The following is a 20,711-nucleotide window of genomic DNA, read 5'->3' as shown; positions in this document are numbered from 1 at the left end:
TATATTCTGAAGTAGCATTTCAGTTGGCAAAGCTTTCAACATGGTGCAGGAGCATAGTTGTGTGAGAACTTTGTAAGAGATCACTACTTAACATGACTTCAAATTGACAGATGAGAACAGCTTGAGGCCAGGCAAATTCTTATATTTTTCTTTCTTCTTTTCTTTTTTATTATATTTTTTCTTGGAGAGTTTATGTATTCACATTTCAAATGTTATCCCCTTTTCTCCCCTCTCCCATACCCCCTCCCCCCTGCTTCTTTGAGGATATTCCCACTCCCACCTACTACCGACTTCCACTCAACACCCTGGCATTCCCCTCCACTGGGTAAAGCAGCCTTCACAGAACCAGGGGCTTTTCCTCCTATTGATGCTAGACAATGCCATCCTCTGCTACATATGCAGCTAGAGCCATGGGTCCTTCCATGTGTACTCATTTATTGGTGGTTTAGTCCCTGGGAGCTAACCACCTGGGTTGGTGGTGTCTGGTTAGTTGATATTGTTCTTCCTATGGGATTGCAAATCCCTCAGTCCTTTCTCTAACGCCTCCATTGGTGTCCCCATGCTCAGTTCAGTGGTTAGCAGCAAGCATCCTCATCTGTATCAGTAAGGAAGGCTCTTGCAGAGACTCTCAGGAGACATCCATATCTGACTCCTGTCAACATGCACTTCTTGACATCAGCAATGGTGCCTAGGTTTGGTGACTGCATATGGGATAGATCCCCAGATGGGGCAGTCTCTGGATGACCATTTCTTCAGTCTCTGCTAGACTCTTTGTCTCTATATTTCATTCCATGAGTATTTTATTCTCCCTTCTAAAAAGGACTAAAGCATCTACATTTTGGTCTTCCTTCTTCTTGAGTTTCATATGATCCGTGAATTGTTTCTTGGGTATTCCAAGCCTTTGGGATAATATCCACTTATCAGTGAGTTTATACCATGTGTGTTCTTGGGTGACTGGGTTACCTCACTCAGAATGATATTTTCTGGTTCTATCCATTTGCCTATGAATTTCATGAAGTTGATGTTTTTAATAGCTGAGTAGTATTTCATTGTGTAAATGTACCACATTTTCTGTATCCATTCCTTTGTTGAAGGACATCTAGGTTCTTTCCAGCTTCTGTCTATTATAAGCAAGCCTACTATGGACATAGGAGAGCATGTGACCTTGTAATATGTTAGAGAATGTTTTGGGTGTATGCCCAGTAGTGGTATAGCTGGGTCCTCAGGTAGCACTACATCCAAATGAGGAAATATAAGGAGAAAATAGAAACTTGAATATAAATATATTTTCATGTATGTCTCATATGTTAATAATGCAAACAGGTGTAGGCATCAGAACTATTTCAGAAAACTTTGATTCATACTATTTACCTTATTTTGAAATGCATATTTATTTAAAGATATATGCCAATGAATAGCTACTGTACAAAATTATTGTTCCATTATACTCGTTTACCTAGACCTTTTATTTCATACTTACATATATCATATACTTTGATCATATTTATCTCCATGATTTCCATCCATCCTCCCTCTTTCTCTCCATTAATCATATTACTCATCCCACATAATTTCCCTTCTGCTTTCACATCTTGAATTTGCAAACATTGTATCCATGTATAGTAAAAATATAAGGTATTTGTCTGTCTAATATTGGAAAATTTTACTTCTCAATTTGATTTCCATCTAGAGAAAGGAACAATTGTGCCAACTATTTATCTGACAGTAGATTACTATCCAGACTGTAGAAAGATCTTAAATAATTCTATTTCTATTTCAAAAAAATAATCAAAATGGTCCAGCCAATAAGTAGGCAAATTAATTGAACCAACACTTTTTAATAAGACAAAACAACAACAAAATCAAATGTCCAATAGCTATTTGAAAAATGTACAAAATTCTATTATGTTTCTAATTATTAGCCCCAGTCAGAATAACTGTTATCAAGAAAACAAGCAGCAGCAAATGCTGGCAGCTGTTTAAGAGGGCAGAAGAATAGGGAAGAACCCTCATGTAATGTTAGTGATAATGTAAATTTATGCAGACACTATGGAAATCATAATGGAGTTTCCTAAAACACACACACATATACACAAACAGAAATATAAACATTAAACTATTATATAATCCAGCTACAGCACTCGTAGGCCACCTAACTCGGCACACAGCAGAGGTACCCCTTTACTCTATTTAGTGCTGTAATGATCAGAATAGCCAGTTAATGAAACCAGTCCATCAACAAGAGGTAGATGAAGAAAACATGTTGCATATACACAGTAGAGTTTTTATCTTTCACAAATCAAATACTACTAAAGATTGATTAAACCAAAGTAAGTATATCAGTCTTGTAATTGTACGATAACAACACAAATTTTTCTTCTAATAAACTATTTTTATTTATTTTACCCAATTTTGTATTAAGGAAAAATATGGAAATTTATGCTAGTTACCTATAATAATTGCTTTGAATTCAGAGGAAATGATAAAATGATATATATTAATGAAGTATATATGTATATATACATACGCTTAGAATGTAATATTCTTTCTTGCTATACTCAGTGATGAATGGAGGTGGGACAACTATTTAAATATTGAGGATCAGCAATTTAGCTCAGTATTGGAGTGCTCCCTCCCCTTCCTGGACTCAAATATTAAAGGTTCCCAGTTACCTCCTGACACTGCTGCAGTGAGGATCAAAGTTCTAAAGCATAAACACAGCATCCAACAGACATTTGACTTATAGCTCTTGACCTTCAGAGGTCATCCAGCTTTAGGGGATGGTTCAGTTGAGCTGGCGTGTCCTAAAGTTTTATAGAAATGATCAGTAAAAAAACAAAACAAAGACAAAACAAGAACGAACAAAACAAAATAGAAAACCCCTTTTAAATCTAAGCATCACAGGTTTTGTTTATAATTTTCAATTCTATGTGGATCTATTGCCTATTTATTTGTCTATATCTCTATATGTTGGTTGGAGAATTCAGAACAATCAACTGTCATATTTTGGAGAGTAATCCATGTTATTAGTTTAAACACACAGAAGTGCGTTTCTCATCACTCCTAAAGGGAGAATGAACACAGCTTCCTGAGACACACTACCCTGCAGTCTGCCTTCTGCAGAGTGAACGCCTGACATTACTAACTGATTTCTAACTGTGGTTTCAGGTGCTAGTGCTTGTAGCTAATTTGTTTTCACAAGAAAATAATATTCTAATCATTGTTATGGAGTTTTATGTTTGCCGTAATTGCATTCTTTCCTTGATCAGAGAGAAAGATTAATTCAAAACTTGTTTTAACTGCATTTCATTAAACCGTAACGGAATTTCATTGGGTTAAATTTGGTAATTTTCCAATCTAAGTGTGTTTTAGTCTGATGTCAAGACTAATTCAATTGCTTCTCCTCTAGATTCATAGGTTTCATAAAAAAGTTCATTTTATGTTAGCTTAGGGCTTTTCTGTCTACTGAGGGATATAGCATTTGTCACAAGGGTGTACAGATTTGTTATAAGAAAAAATGATTTATAAATTTTACAATTGAAATGACTATATTTAGAACACTTAATAATGGCACTTAGGAGACAAGAGTGTTTGTACATTCTTATGCTAATTAGCCAATTTGCTGTTGCTTTCTCTTAATTGTGGAAGGTGGCTTTAGTGCAGAGCTCTGTTCATGATTTATAGGACATTAAGACCTTCACTTTTATGGGTGCTTTCCCCGGAAGTAGGACATTTTCTTTTGCTCAAATGCTGTCATGGCACAGAAGGCACAATTGACCACATTTTTTTTTTTATTGGCGAGCAGTTTTGCATAACATATAGAGCAGAGAGGGGGATCTTTTCCTATGTATCCTCCCTGCTGGCAAGGAAGCTTAACTATATTGTCACCACCATTCTGGTCACAGCATCAAAAAGCCCTGAATTTTAATAACTACCCTACTCAGTGAATTATAGTCCTGCCATGTAGCAATTGTGATTAGCTGGCTTGGGCTACCCTGTCCCTTTGGTGTTCTAATAACACTATTCCGTGTTGGCCTCTGGGCCGCTTGGATGCTGTACAAAGAGGTAACTGGGAATGATGAAGTGCTGCATTTTATTTATAGCCTCAATTTGCTGAGGGAGCTTGTTTTGTGTTGGTTCTGGAGGGAAAGTTCAGGTAACTCTAAATGATTTCCATTTTTGTCCTCTGGGTACGATGCTCAGTTCACTGCACCCTCTAATTTTAAAGATGACTTTAGTTCTCAGATTTCAGGTGATTGTGCCAGAACGTGGCACAAGGCAGCTGTAGAACTAAATGAGAAGCTGAAATACTGCTGCTACTATTACTACTACTACTAATATAATAATATTTGATAATAATAATAATAATAATAATAATAATAATAATAATAATAATAAACACTGTGTTCCTAAATGCTTTAAGATTACCAGAGAATGCCTTTGGTCCAGTTAGTACATAATTTCATTAATAATTTCAGCTAAAACAACTGCTGCTTATTATTCTAATATTATTTTTACTGGCCTTAATATAGGCTTGTAGTAGTAAGATATCTTGTGATTGTTCCTGCACCTGGAGGATGTCTGCTCATATCGGTCAGGAGAGCAAAGGGAGCAGAGACAAGGGACAAGGGTGGTTCAGGCGGTTCGGAGGCCCTGTGTGTACATGCGGAAAATAATGACACCAGGGCCGGCTATGGGGAGGCAGATCTACTTTACTTGACGTGATTCAAGGTTTATATATTGGGCTCAGAATATCCAGGATGGGCAAAGGTCATTGGCTGAAGGTTTATGGTACCAAATGCTTCATTAGAAAAGAGAGGCGTTCCAGAAATCTCATGTGCTAGCTGAATGGTTCCTTACCCGAAGAAGGACGTTGAACCTGTAATGTTAACCAAGGCTACTTGACATTCTGCAGGTAGATGTGGGTCATGGGGTGAGCTCCCTAGACATGATCAAAGAAGGAGAAACCCTGATAATAAAGGGAACCCTCCATTGTGTGCTAAGTGCGGAAGGCTATCTGGACAATGGTGGGCTTTGACCTCAATTAGCAAAGATTCTCCATAATATCTGCTTTTCTGTTCTAAATAAAAATGTGAAGAACTTCAGAACATATTATTTCATTCATTTTCTTTATTTCTACCTACCCTTATTATCACTCTATTTCTTAACTAATCAATGTTAATTGGATGTCAGATGCCATTTATGTATTGGTACAGTCTTTACTGTTTATTAGGTATTGGATGCTGAGTGATAGCAATATGCGACGAATGAAAGGGATTTCATATATGAAGCTTGTGGCTGGTATACCTCATTGTGTGTGATTCATTATACAACAGTGTGGTGAGAACTAAAATAGTGGCATAGATTTTTGCCACAGATGTGGGACATGTATGTCAGCCAGGGATGGAGAGATATTTACTCTATGTGAGGGATAGCCCAGTGCCAAGACTGAAGAGACATGGAGGGACACACAGATCTACTTTCATCTAGAGGCCGTTGTTAAACCAATAGTGTGCATTACTTACAATGAGGCCGTTGCTATGGTAGACACTACAGGTGCAAGTAATAAAATATTGTGTGATGGCCAGTACTTTTTCAGCAGTCTCCCAGTTCAAGAGAGTTTAAATGATTTAGTGAGTTGACTCTATCCATATTCGAGATAATTATGGTGCTCCCTATTTGCATAGCACACTGTGCTTATGTTGTCATTTGGATATAAAGCTTTATCTTTGTTCTCATGTCTTCTGGGCATTCTTTACTCCAAGATAAATGTGATTCTCCATGTTGTCTTCAAACTGACACCATCAAGGAAGAAAAATAGGAACTTGGTAATAGAATTCATTAATTTTGACAGTCATATTAATTATATTAAGAAATAGGTGTTTCTGAAGCACACTTTTGAGTGTTTGGTGAGATGTTTGTAGAAAGAACTAACAGGGATGGAAAATTCTTATTTGAATATGAATGGCACCATTCTCGAGTACACAGGATTCTGGACTGAATAAAAGAGGAAAATGGAAAAGACAGATGAACTGAATTGCAGCATCCCTTTCTTATGGCTCACTTATCCTTTGAGATGTGAGCAAGCTGACTCTACCTGGCATATGGAAACAGACCCTCCTACCTACCTTCCCTGACATGATGAACTGTAATGCCCTCAACCTAATGGTTAAAACACATCCTTAATCCATTATATTGTTTCTCAATAGATGTTTCATCACACGAACAATGAGAACAGTAAGAAATACAGTACACAAATTAATAGCCATCACCATAGTAACTATATGGTTAATGGTTCGAGTTTACTTCTGGCACTGGAATATATGTGCACTCAGCTGCAGTGTATCCTATCAGGATCAATTCTGTGAAATGACTCTAAATATTGTTTTTAATTCTTTCCTTTTTTCATTTTCTTCATTTTTGAGATTGTACACTAGATAATATACCTGGGGTCAGACCATAGAAAGGCAAGACAACCAGGGTATAAATGATGTTATAATTTACTAACCACTTGTCTAAGAAAATCTTGCCATGATCTTACTTGATCTAGAAGGAATTACCTGTCATGTTTTTCTTATTTGTTTGTAATTAGAGCTCCTTCGGACATTTGAGCAGAGCCTTACTGAGGGACCACTTCTGAGGTCAGCCAAAAAAGTCAGAAAGGCTACATGAAAGCTTTTCTAAAATGAAATAACTTGTCTTAAATGATAGAATTGATGCAAATTTATGAGGCATTACATCTTTAATCAGGCTCAAAGATAATTATATTAAACATATTTCTTTTTTAATTTTTTACATTATTATCTATAGTTGGGTAAAAATGGGACTGTAAATGTGGTTTTTGTGAGTTAACAATGTCAGCATGAGGAGAGTCACAATTTAATGACAGTTGGAAAGTTAAATTTGGAAAAAGCAATTAAGACAGAATTGGCTAACATACACTAACTGAAACATGCAACATGCTTTCACTTATACATAGACACATTTCAAAAGATATATATATTATATATATGTATATATATATACACATATATATGACTTTGTGTCAAGTATAACTTTTAAGATTTAACAATGAAACAGATTATAAATGAAAACTATAAAGAAAAATGTCACAATCAGGAAAAGAACTACAAATTTATATGTCTCACTATTCTATAATTACTGTTGTTATCCCTATTTTTCTGTATGCTTCATTCAGTGGGATGAAATCTTCACCATTTAAATAAAAGGTTGAGAAGCAATAAATATTATATTAATACTAGATGCCAAATGAGACACTTGTGTGAACATAATATACATGGAGTATGCAGAGTATTCTAATCTTAGTGTTTGGTCCAAAATGCTCTTGGTAGTCTATTTTATAAAATTTCAATGTTTCAATCCAAAATGCATTATGGCTGTCATACATAGACTAACCCTGATTGACCAACTTAACTCCAGACACCACAGTGCAAAATGAATAGACCTTTCAAAGAGATCACAAGTGAATAGAGATTACAAAAATTGATTGATAGACAACATAGTCTGTTGGCCATTATTTTTGAAGCCCATCTGTTTAGATGGAACCATGCCTGCCAGTAAGGTCAGTGTGTATATAGAGAGGGTTTGTCTTTGGATAATAAACTAAACTTTATTCTTTTCTGTCTAATGTTTGACACATGCTAAAGGCCTCTTTGTAAAAATTTAATAAAATTATTTTGTTGATGATAGCCACATTTAAACTTTCTATTTAAGTATAATTAGTATGAAGATTTAGTAATAGGTAGAATCAGCACCCATTAGTAAGAACAATAGTAGGAAAAATTCCATTGAATCTTTTATAGACAAAGGGACAAGAAAAATAGACAAGTGATGATACTTCTTCGGAAGGGTTGTACAAATGTACATAGTAGTGCTGTGGGAATGCCAGTTCAGAATGATTACGACTTCCTGTGAAAGTTAGATGGATTTCACAGAGGAAGTAGACAGTAAAACATTGCTGCAATGGGAGGAGTGGCTAGGAACATTTCAGGGCTGGAGAAAGCACTTCAGTTAAAAGCTGACCATGCAGATCAAGATTCATAATTCAAAACAGATCTTCAGGTGTTGTCGGGGTTTAAATGGTCAGCACATTTAAGGTTCAGAGGCTGGGCATCAGGGAGGAGGCAGTTGATACTTACAAAAGAGGCAAACTCAAAGCATGCCTAAAGGACCATAAAGCATTACAGAAGGACAAACACAGATCTCTAAGTCCTAAAAAAAAATGGTTATCAAACTATTTTGCAAAAAAAAAAAAATGTGGTCTCAGTAGAAAAGGTAAACCTAGGAAAGGAGGAAGTGCCACAGTGATTGCTACGTAAAGGCCACCTCCAACATTAGTCATTGGGATCCACTCTAAGCAAACAAGAAACCCAAGAAAACTGCTTGCAAGTGGTAATAAATGCCTATGCAAGTGTAGTATTGAGACATATACTGAACTCTGAACTCTCAGTTGCAAAGATTTTCACTCTTCCTTTTCTGTGTAGTTCATTCTGTAACTGTCCAGAACAACAATATAACTTAGCTATGAAACCAATGAGGCCCTTCAAAATGTGACGTAAACATCAGTTGGTGTCTGTGTATAAGATAGAGAGGAAAAGAAGACCCACTGAGTCGAACAGGACATGGTAACTCGAGTACAACACAACAAAGAACAAACAAACAGACAGTTGCTGGAACTTGTCCAAGAAGCAATGAAATGTTGCCTGTTGTGATATTCACATTGACCCATAGCAGAAAGCAACATTGGTGATCTTTAGATTGTATCATCTTCAGAAAACACTCTTCTTGTGTGATTATATAAATTCTTAGACTACATCTCCAGTTGCAGGATGACATTTCTTGTGACCAACTTTATTATTCACAAAGTAGAAAATGCTTAACAATGATCCATACTGGGGCTGAATTGGTGAAGCAATTGAGAGCTCTGGCCGATCTTCCACATCATCTAGGTTAGAGTACCAGCAGTCAATCCACAGGTATAACCATTGGTTACTCTTGATCCAGATGGCCTGATGTCCAATTCTAACATCTACAGGCCCTGCATGTAGGGTCCATGCAAGTGTCAGGACCAGCAAGGAAACAGTCTGGATAAAGTAAGAATGAAATTCCAGTTCAGCTCTACTTAATTAGCTGGTGCTGGGCCAAAACGTCTGGAATATGACACTGAGAGGTTATTTTTTACACGTTTAAACACAGTAAAACTTGGAGGGGGTGTTTCTGTGTGACAGTTATCACAACACTTTAGGCATGACAAGGTAGAAACTTCTGTGTAAAGTATATATCTTTGTTAAAGCACCTGTGACCTTTTCCACGAGTTCTATTGACTGAGAAACAGTGCTCAGGATAAGAGCCTAGGGAGGAAGGATTTATAATAAGCATGTTAACAAAGGTTTCTTCCAAAGTACATGGGACCTCGTTCATGAGATGACTTCTATTGACTACGAATGGGTAGGATTCTGTAGAATTCAGTGAGGGCTGGCTTTACAGACTAGCAAAGATTAAACGATATTGGAACATCCATTCCCAGTCTTTTAAATGGAAAACAAGCATTTCACAGAAGCACATGTTTACCAATTCTGATTTCTCTAGCTGTAGCTGTAAGCACATGGACCTTGTATGTCTTTTACAGCTTCACACGCAGGGCACACAAGCAGTCAGGCAGAAAACCCATATGCTTAAACAAAAATAAATAAATATATAAAAACAATCCTTCAGACATCAGTTGCCACAGACTGCATACAACTCCCAGGAGGTTTAGTTGTATGTATTTGCCTTCACAGCAGATCAATTGGCTTTAATTAGCTGATATTATAATACAGGTTTTAACAATGACATTAAGAGTGGGAAAAACGTACTTAGAAAGAAAGTTAGTGGGTCTTCATGTTGAACATCCTGATTTAAATGTATAGGTCTGTGTATTTCTAGTGAGACAGTCCATTTTCTGCCTCTATAACCTACCATGACAACAGAGATAGAAAAGATGACCAGTGAAACAAAAGGGGTTTGTTTCAGAAACTTCCTACAAGTGCTTGTGTGTTTTAAACATCTGAGTGCATATTTAATCTGTGACTGACTATTCACTATTAGGCAGGCACAGCCTCAGTTGGAGTTTTCCACCAGATTCCTCCACTCAGAGCTCAGAGAAAGAGTCTGTGAGAATTGTGGGTACCAGAGAGGTCAGAGACACCAAGGAAACACAGCCCACTTGAATTATCTAAGCAGGGCTCTTGAAGGCTCACAGAGACTGAAGAAGCAGTCAGGGAGTCTGTGTGATCGAAGCTAGGTTCTCTGCATGCATGCTACAGTTGTTGGCTTGGTGTTCTGGAGGGGGAGAATCTCCTAAGAATGGGAAGGAGGATGTTTCTCACTCTTTTGCCTTCTTTTAGGACACTTTCCCTTGAACTGTGTTTGCCTCACCCAGCTTTGATGTAAGGGTTTCTGCTTGTTCTTATTGAATCTTTTGCTGTGTTCAATTGGTGACACAGGGAGGCCTGCCATTTTTTGGCGGGGAGGGGCATGGCAATGAGGGTAGAGGAGAGTGGATTTGGGAAGGGTAGGTGGGGGGGAACTTGGAGAAGTGCAGGGAGAGGAAGCTGAGATCAGACGTAGTGCATGAATCTTTAAAAACGTAAAGAAGGAAAATTTTGTTAATGTATAAAGAAAACAAAATTGTATAAGAAGCATCATCTTCTCTCACAGTCAGTGCCTTTGATCATAACCACTTCACAGAGACTGCCTGACTCCTCAATTAAACAACCGTTCTCCTCCGTCTCACACAAGCTGTCCATGCCCTCTTCTAGACTCCCAGCACCAAGAAATTTCCTTATTTATTTGTTTGAATTCTTGTTGTTTGTCATGGATTTTACCTCAAAAGGAGCTTGTTCACAATTGTTCTCAGTAGGCAGCCTTCTACCAGAGATTGTTAACAGAAAATATACATTCAATGGAAGAAGGAACAGAAGTATAATTTAGACAGAAGAAGAAAGGAGGTGCCTCGATGGAGCCGCTTTCTCAAGTGCTGGGTTTAGTCCAGAAAACATTTGGAGAGAAACTTTTCATTTGTCTTCAGTTAGCTTTCAAATGTCTAGAGAAGGGAGAAGGAAACCCTACCACTTGCCCAGAGAGAAAGAAAATATGGGTTTTTCTTGTTAACATTAAATTAAAACGTGACCAAGGCTGCAGGAAGGGCTGCATCAGAACAAAGACAGTAGAAGTATTTTGTAAGTGAAATCGCTCTGTCAGTTGGAGAACTCTGACAGATGGTGGCATAAATCATCCTTATAGCAGTCTTAGCTGGGAAAATTTAATATAAACCTTTGTTGGAAATCAGTAAAATTCCAGACGTAAGGCCGTAGTCTCCGGGGAACAATTAAGAGCTGCACTGAAACCACAGAAACTCTAGCATACACAACCCATAATATTCAGTCCTAAGACCTCCTCAAGGAGGGAAGTATCACTAATAATATACTCAATCACTAATTTTTTTCCCTTCTTAGGCTGTCTGAGAACAGGAACTATTACATATTTTAACGTTGATCAAACTGTTCGGCTTCTGGCCAACATGCAACCCCTCCCCCGTTGTGCCTTTGGAAGGATTTTACATGTTGACTGTGACACTAGCCAGCCTGCTCTCTCCTCCCCATCTCACTTTTCATTTCTTCCATTTAGCTGATTTCTTCATTCTTTCAGTGTTGGATCTGTGTCACATTCTTGTGTCTCATCATGGTGATGTTTGTTTTAACTCTTCCCTGTGGTTGTGAACTATGTTTCAGGTGCTTTATTTCTGAGGCAGTTTCCTTCCGATCATTTCACTGTTCCCCGTTCGACACAGTAATCACCATTACTTACGCAGTCTTCCAGGTCTTTAACCAGTTATTTTTAATCTGTGTATGGCTATATTGCCCACATGCATGTTTTTGTAATACAGGCAGGCAGTGGCCATGCAGGTCAGAAGAGGGCATTAGAATCCCTGGGATAGGCAGCTGTGAACCACCATGTCTGGTATTGAACCTGTGTCCTCTGCAAGAACAGCCAATGCTCTTGACCTATTAACTGGATCTCCAGCCCCCTTTCAAATCTTTACTTGGTATTGATACTCTCTCACCAGCAATGGTATCTTTGTGGTGTGTGTGTGTGTGTGTGTGTTGTGTCTGTGTGTGGCTGTTTATGTGTGTGTACCTATGTGTGCCTTGAGTGTCTATGTGTGTATAGGTATCTTTGTGTGTTTGTCTGTGTGTTTATGAGCATGTGTATGTTTTTCTGTATGTGTCCCCCCCTCTCTCTCTCTGTGTATGAGCATGTATGTGTGTGTGTGTGTGTGTGTGTGTATGTCTGCATGTGTGCCTCTGTGTGTGTTTGTCTATGTGTTAATGAGCATGTGTATATCTCTCTGTGTATGTGTGTCTCTGTGTTTATCTCTGTGTGTTTGTGTTTGTGTGTCTATGACCATGAGAGTGTGTGTCTGTGTGTTCAGGTGTATGGAAGCTAAAGACTTCCTCAGGCGCTGACCACTTATCTTTTCAGATAGACAGACAGACAAGGTTTTTAACTGGCCTGGAACTTTGCCGAGAAGACTGGGCTGGCTTAGTAACAATCCCCAGATATATACCTATCTCTCCCCACCAGATAGGACTACAATTTCACCTCCATGTCTAGTTTGGTCAAGGGTGTTCTCAGTATCAAACTCATCTTCTCATGCTTATGATCCAGTCTCCTTACTGACAGAACTATTTTCACAGCACAAGTCAATAATGTATTTCTTTTCACTTTTCCTATTAATACTCAACTGTGGAAATACTAATATAGGTGACTGTGAGTATTTTTTATTTACATGCTTGCATAATATGGAGTCTGCTCATTGAATATTAGATTTGATATTTCTTTTACGGCAAACATACGGGTCCTCAGTATTTAATGGAATTGTAGGAGCAAACTGTTTAAGAGCTTTGATTTTCAACACACTTAATTTTGAAGTCATCAATTGAAGACACTGAATCATGTGCTTTTTTTAAACTGTCATCTTTCAAAACCACATGAAAATGATTACATGACTTAAAAAAAGAGTGCTTTGCATAATTGTGGGAAACATATTTGTGACCTGCCTTTTTATCAAAATCATAACAAACTTAACCAAGGCGAATCTCTAAATTAGCTGTAAAATATGTTTTTTATCTAAAGCAAATACATTTGGCTGAGCATTCATAAATCAGAGATTTTGGAAGTTGAGAGAGTTCCACTCCTAATTTCTTTGGTGAAGAAAAGTAAAACCCCAAAATACTGTGTCTTACTAAAGGTGGGAATATTTCTCCTCTCAAACCAAAATTAATACTACAAGAAATTTTGGGAATCAGTACATCTTTTCTGTGACTAATATTATCCTAAAACAATGAGTGTAGACCAATAATAGCCAACCCTGCGTGGTGGTGTGATCTTCATGGTCAGATGCTTGTCTATGTACCACGGACGTGAGCAGGAACTAGAACAGTATGCTGTGATTTCCTTCGTGATCTTGCTTCCGTGGTGCTGGCAGTGTTTGTAAGTGCTTCTACACTATCTGTTGATTCCCAGACAGACATGACACTCACATACTAAGACAATGATGTAAGAAGTGGAGGCAGGAGGATTAGTCAGCTTCCCCCTTTCTGCCCTGGAAGTTGTGGGCTGTATGGTCATAACATGCTGATTGAGGAAAGGCAGTTGTTCCTTCTGCTGCTGCTGAGAAAAATATTTCTGTATTTACAGCTTTTGTTAGGTATATCTGTGCTCGTCTTTATTTTTTTTCCCACAAAGTCTTGTTTGCCATTTATGGGACAACCATACACTAGGCAATTGAAAACAAAAAACAATTTAAAAATATACATTGTGTATTGTTAAGGTGCTTGTAGTTAGAGAGCAGGGGGACAAATAAAAAGAATTAACTGCCTGAGCTAGTCTATGTGTTTGAATGATGGGAAGCCTATGAGGCAGTAGGGACAGGAAAGCGGGCCAGCTAAGCCACAAAGAAGACTTTCCTGGAGCAACTCTTCTGGGCTGTCTCTCGGGATACCTCAGAACTATTTTCTAAAGTTAAGCAAAAAACCTATACCAAAGAAATCATCAGAGACCCATGAACCCTTGCAAGACCTTAGATTATATTAGCTTTATGTAACAGATACTTTGTAACTAAATTGATTTTGTAACTAAATTTATCTTGTGCTAACCAACAAGTTATCAAATAAACTGATTAGACTGAACTTCCCTACGATATAGATTTCCCATTCCCACTATTTACTTATTTATTGGTGTTTTGTTGTTGTTGTTTGAAATGGAACAGGCTTTCACTATGTAGCCAGGGCTGGCCACAAAGTCCACATGCTAGAATTTCAGGTGCACATACCCCTGTTCTTCTATTTCTGAGTTTATACCACATTTAATCCAGGATGAATGAAGTGTCTCCATGAGGGACTGTATCATGAAAGGTTGCATGATCTCTCCCTGCAGTAGCAGGGGAGGGAGAAAAAGATTTTCCTGAGAAACTTTTACAGAATACACTAGAAGATATTTTTATCACCTTTCCCTATAGATCAAAACACAGACATCTATACTCTTTTGAAAGAAATTTTTTCATTTCACTGCATTTTATCTTACATTAAAATGTGTAATAAGAGGGTATTGCATTATGGTGACAAATAATAACTTAGGGGTAATGCTTTTGAAAATTGATAAGCTGTGCCTAATACACTTTCAGACAGACTACTTTCATTTGTTCAACCAACACATGGAGATGCTTACTTGGATGATTCCAGAAAAATAAATCACTTGCGTGGCCAAGGCAAATGCTTTGTCTTTGATTAGTGTTAAGTTTCAATTTTAGAGATGTTCAAATATAAAGATCAGTCAGCCAAATTCTTCTTTTGGATACTCCTGTCAGTTCAATGAATGAAGATTGGTGACATAAAACTATTTGCAAATTGTGTTTGGCACCACATAGGAAAGCTAATTGAGTATTCAGACATAACAACTGAGTAAATTCAGTAATTATTTCAGAGTATAACCAGAAGGATAACTGAGTATACTCAGTAATGTCTTTAAGATACTTATAATTTTCATGAGGTTGCTATGATCGATATTAATGAATAGCAGCATTGCCCAACTAAATTACAAAATAGAAAACTTTAGAAGAGGGGAATTAGCCACGGGGGGTGGGGGGATTAGAAAGCTCAGAATGAAAAGATGTTAGGTGAGAGATTGAATTTTGAGTAAGCTTTTAAGAAAACTGGGAAAGAAAAAACAACATACTGGAAAGACAGGTGCCAGCTTTGTAAGTTCTACATGCTTGCTGTGAGAGGTTCTGTATCTTTATAAGGTAGAATGAGGAGAGCAAGAAGGATATTGACTTAACCAGGGAAGGGAATATTGGAAATCTCCATTATATGGATTAAGTAGCCAAGGCTATGCATGTCAGTTTCAGCCCAGTGCTCTCTCTGTAGTAACTATGTGCACAGGCAGTGACTCTTCAGAGATAGCATGGCTATGCAAACTGAGCTATTCACTTTTTTTTGTAGTAACTATAGCTTCAAACATAAAGCAAAGAGCATAGACATGGTTTAAATAATTTATTTTGTTAAAGGTTTGATTTATTTCTTTTATGAGCATGTGTGTCTATCTGAACACATGTATGTGATCCAAATATGTGCAGGTGCCTGTTGAAGTCAGAAGTGAACCTTGGATTCTGTAGAACTAGGATTACATGCGGTTTACCAGCTGATGTGGGTTCTAGGAACCAAACTTGGGTTATTTACAAAAGAAGCCAGTGCTCATAACTGCTGAGTCATCTATCTAGCTCCCAAACAACATCATCTGATTTCTCCTTCTCCTCCTTCTCCTCTTCCTTCTCCATCCTCATCTCCTCTTTCTTCTCCTTCCCATTTTCCTTCTGTTCTTCTTCTCCTTCTCCTTCTCCTTCTTCTCCTTCCCCCTCCTCATCTCCTCCTCCTTCTTCCCATTTTCCTTCTGTTCTCTGTTTCCTTCTCTTTCGCCTTCTCCTTCTCTTCCACCTGCCCCTCATATTCCTTCTCCTCTTCCTCCTCCTCCTTCCACTTTTCCATCACTGTAATTATTCTTTTTCCTAGGAAGAGTCTATTTTAGGTCATCACTAAAAGATCCAGATTGCACAGTAGAAGCCTATTTGGCAATGTTACTTTCTGTGTTTGTTTTCTTTAGGAAAAAAGAGGAGTTAATGCTATCGAACTTTTAGAATACTAGTATGCTAGTAATATTAAATACTAATATTTAATATTTAGTCAATTAAAGCACATAGTTCTATGCATGTTAAAAATGTGAAATGAATATTAGATGTTCTTGTTTTTCTATTTTTTGATATCTTTAGAGATGGGAAGGAAGCATTATCATCAGAGCAGGGTGTTGGAACCTCCTGAGCTCCCTCAGTGTTTGCCCCCTACTGAGCCTTGCTGATACATGGGGAAACTTTTGTTTTTGTTTTGTTTTTGTTTTTAAGAAAAGAACCTCTTGGCCTTTGCTGTTTGGCGGATGGGCAGTAACACCATTGAATCAGTTCCTGTTTTTATCCTGAGAACATAAATTTTGTTTTCCATATCCATATTCCTGTTTTCATCCTGAGAATGTAAACTTGTTTTTCCATTGTGCTTCCCGGGACTTTTCCACCCCGTGGACTTGTTGTGTATATATACCGTGGACCTCAGTAAAGCTTTGGCATTCTCGTAGCATGAATGACCTGAGTCTCTGTCTTTTGATAAATCCCTCAGGCCTATGCCTGATTCTCAGTACTATGGTGGAGGTTCTACCAAGATAGGGAAAGTGAGGAGTCCCTGACAGGATTGTTCCAAGAAGTCAGCTGGGGAAATAAAAGGACTGTATTGGGTAAGCAGCACATAAGTTTAGTTCACAGTAAGTAAAAGGGTTGTGCCATGGGAACCTCGGGTCCCACATTACAGTTAACAGATCAGATGGTAGCTCTGCTCAAACAGCAGGGAAAAGGCATAAAGGTAAAAACAGCTAAAGAATTTATTAAGATTTTGGAAAAGACTAGTCCTTTGTTCATTCAGGAGGACTTAGTATTCCTAATTGGGAACAGGTTAAGACAGATTTGAAAAAATCACTGCAAAGAGATGTCTCTGAGAGCATTTCCATCACCACATTCTCTTTGTGGAGATTGGTCAAGGGTGCTCTCCTGAGTACTAACGCTAAAATAAAGGAACACATGTCAGAGATAGAAAGAACATTAGGAGCGGAACACGATGATGCCTCTCGTAAGTCTTTACAAACCTCTGATTCAGATCAAGATTCAAGGTCAGAGGAGGATGAAGAAGCGACATTAGAAAAAGAAGTAGAGGTGCCTAAAAGGAAGATTAATAAATTTAGGGTTGCTAAAAAACCAGAATTTTATCCTCCTAGTAAAAATCCCTTCTTTAAAGAAGGAGCTACTGTTCCTCCTGCCTATGAACCCTATTCTTCCTTGGAGTGGTGTTATGGAGAGAAGGCTCCAAGGAGAGAGTTAATTTATCCTGAGCCTACCCCCGGACAGGGAGCAGTGTATCCTGTTGCTGAGGTCCTGGAGCGCAACAACGCAGGTCAGTTTATTAGACCACATGTTCCTCTGAGTTTTAAGGAGATGAGAAGCCTGAAAGTCTCTGCTTATGGTCCCCTTGCTCCCTTTACTTCTCTATTTTTGAATCTTATGTCCAATTTGACTTGTGGAGATTGGCAATAATTGCGTAGGGCAATGTTGAGTGGGGGAGATTATTTATTATGGAGAGGAGAATGTTGAGAGCAGTGTGCCCAGACAGGTCTGAGAGATGCTGCTGCCAGATGGGGAATGAACATCTTGCATGATAAGGGAGCAGTGGTTACCACCCAACCAGTGCAGAGGATGCTACATGAATAGGGATTTGCTCCACTAGGGTTTGGGGGAGGTGCCTGTCGGGGGACGCTCAACCTGTGTCTGATGGGGACCTAGTTGTTTGAGCCCATGCAGATGGGACAGGACTGGGAGGTTTGTCATGGGGGCCACTACTAAGTTGCTGCTTATCTTGTGTGCGTGGATCTCTGGCCTTTTCTCTGAAAAATTAGAGGCAGAGCATAAACTTGTACAAGGACAGTTAGAGACAGGACACACATTCCCTCCACTTCCTCCTGAAATGTTTCTTTGTGGTCCTATTACATGCCTGGATGCTGCTCCTCTGATGTTAAGACAGGGGGTAGCTTTTAATTCCACTGCCTCTTAGAATACATCTATCACCTTGAAGGTTCCCTTACATTTGAAAATATTAGGTTTACTAAAAATTTTAATATCTCTTCCTTCACCTGTGCAATTCCTCCATTTTCTTTGTGGTTTGGAATGGTACTAATGCTGGAGATAGTCTTGACAATTCTTCACAGGAATGCCATCTATGTGAAGTTTCTGGGGACCAACTCTGCCCTGGTTATGTGGATTCCAGGTATGTTTCCATTGCCTGTCGATCATTTGGGAGAGAATCAGCTGATTCTGAACCATCATAGGAGAGACTTCAGCATCATTGCTACTATTATAAAAATAATTGCCACGGGGTTGGGGATTTAGCTCAGTGGTAGAGCACCTACCTATCAAGTATAAGGCCCTGGGTTCAGTCCCCAGCTCAGAAAAAAAAAGTAATTGCCACTGCAGCCACTGTGGCTATAGTGTCTGGAATTGCCCTCTCCCAATCTGTTGTTAAGGCAAGCACAGTACATAAATTTAAAGGAGAAGTTGCTGAAAATTGGGAATACTAAATTTAAATGAAGAGACTTCCTTGTTACAAGAACAATTGGATTTATTGTGGGATACTCATGTGCTTTCTTGCTTATCCAGCCATCATACTGTTTGTTACCCCTGCCAAAGAGTCTAGTGTTGGTGCAGAATTGAGGAGGTTGAGCACCTATCTTGGAGGACCTTGGAGCTGGAGTTTCTTAAATTGTGCGATTATCTGTTGCTACCCAGGGAATTGTGGAAGCCCGTGTGCCTCCTGTATCTGGCGAAGGGCTGTTGGCTGATTTAAAGTTGGCTGGTCAGTTAATCAAAGACTGGGTTGGATCAGTGGCCCTCAGTGTTATGGCCCTCGGTGCCATAGTAGTTGGCCTTATAATTCTTTGCCACATGCGTAGACAGCATTCCCAGTCCCAAGCAGCAACTAAACACATGTTGCTCTCCTTGGCAGGAGACAATTCCTCTGCCAAAATCTGGCTCAGTCTTTACAAGAAGTAGTTAGCCTATGATGGGAAAGCCTTTGGGATCAGCACCTGCCTTAGACAGGGGCTCTGAGACTAGCAGAGACAACCAATGCCCAGTAAAAACATAAAAAAGAGAGTCCTGTTGGACACCCCTGGGCTCCCTCAGTGTTTGCCCCAAGCTGAGCCTTGCTGACACATGTGGAAACTTTTGTTTTTAAGAAAAAAACGTCTTGGCCTTTGCTGTTTGGCTGATGGGCTGTAACGACGTTGAGTTAGTTCCTATTTTTATCCTGAGAACATAAACTTGGTTTTCCATTTCCATGTTCCTGTTTTCATCCTTAGAATGTAAACTTGTTTTTGTCATTTCTGTGTTCCTGTTTTTATCCTGAGAATGTAAACTTGTCTTTCCATTGTGTTTCCAGGGGTTTTTCCACCCAGTGGATTTGTTGTGCATATATACTGTGCACGTCAGTAAAGCTTTGGCATTCTCATAGCATGAATGACCCAAGTCTCTGTCTTTTGTTAAATACCCCAGTCCTATGCCTGGTTCTCCATACTATGGCAGCATGGGTTCCATTAGCAGGGTAAAAATTCTCATCAGATACTGACAAAAACATATAAGTAAAGAAAATCCAAAGACATGACAGAATAGACAATTAATTCACTGGGTAGATAACTTCTTTCAAATTGGTAGATGGAAGAGGATATTCAAGAAGACATCAAGATGAATCCCTTGGGATTAAGGAGTTCATTAGAATTAATACCATGAACAGATAGACAGAAAGGCAATAGCATGGCAGAGAGCTTCAAAGGGAGTCTAGGCCTTATTACTCGAGACGGACAGTGTGACAGAGGCTTTGAAGAGAGGTATCAGTGTTCATGTAGCAGACATGAGGATCTGCTTATTGCTTTCTGAGGGTTGGTGGGGGTTCAGAGCAAGAACCAGCCGACAGAATCTTCTTTCCAAGCAGAAGGCACTGAATGGGCTGAAGAGTAGCATGTATTATACCAATAACCTTTCTGTTGTTAACTTACCTTCAACATGATAAATTCTTGTATTGATGTATTAGTTAGTTGATGACCCACAGACAATGTCTCAATAATGTACCTGCCAGTGTCTATAAGAAGTGACCTATGAGAAGGCTAGATTCTGGTATTATATCCTTAAACAAATGGCTCAGATATTTTTAGTAATAACGTTTAAACCTAATAAATTTTCATGATAAGATTGGTTTATTTATTTTTATTTATAGCTATTAAACAAATACATGAATGTTGTACCTATTAAGGGCATCAAATATAATATTCAAGCATTTACACATGGTGCATTAATTACATCAGGATAGATGTATTTCTTCAAAAACTTATTTGTGGTAAATCTCTAAACAGTTTTGATTCATGGATTTTTCTCTTATATTTCAGGTAAACATTACAAAATAAATCAAGAAGGACCAAACAAATTATAACTTATAGCATTTGCAGAAATT

This window comes from Rattus rattus, chromosome 15 (assembly GCF_011064425.1).
Source record: "Rattus rattus isolate New Zealand chromosome 15, Rrattus_CSIRO_v1, whole genome shotgun sequence".
Taxonomy (NCBI): Eukaryota; Metazoa; Chordata; class Mammalia; order Rodentia; family Muridae; genus Rattus; species Rattus rattus.
This window is presented reverse-complemented; position numbering follows the sequence as displayed.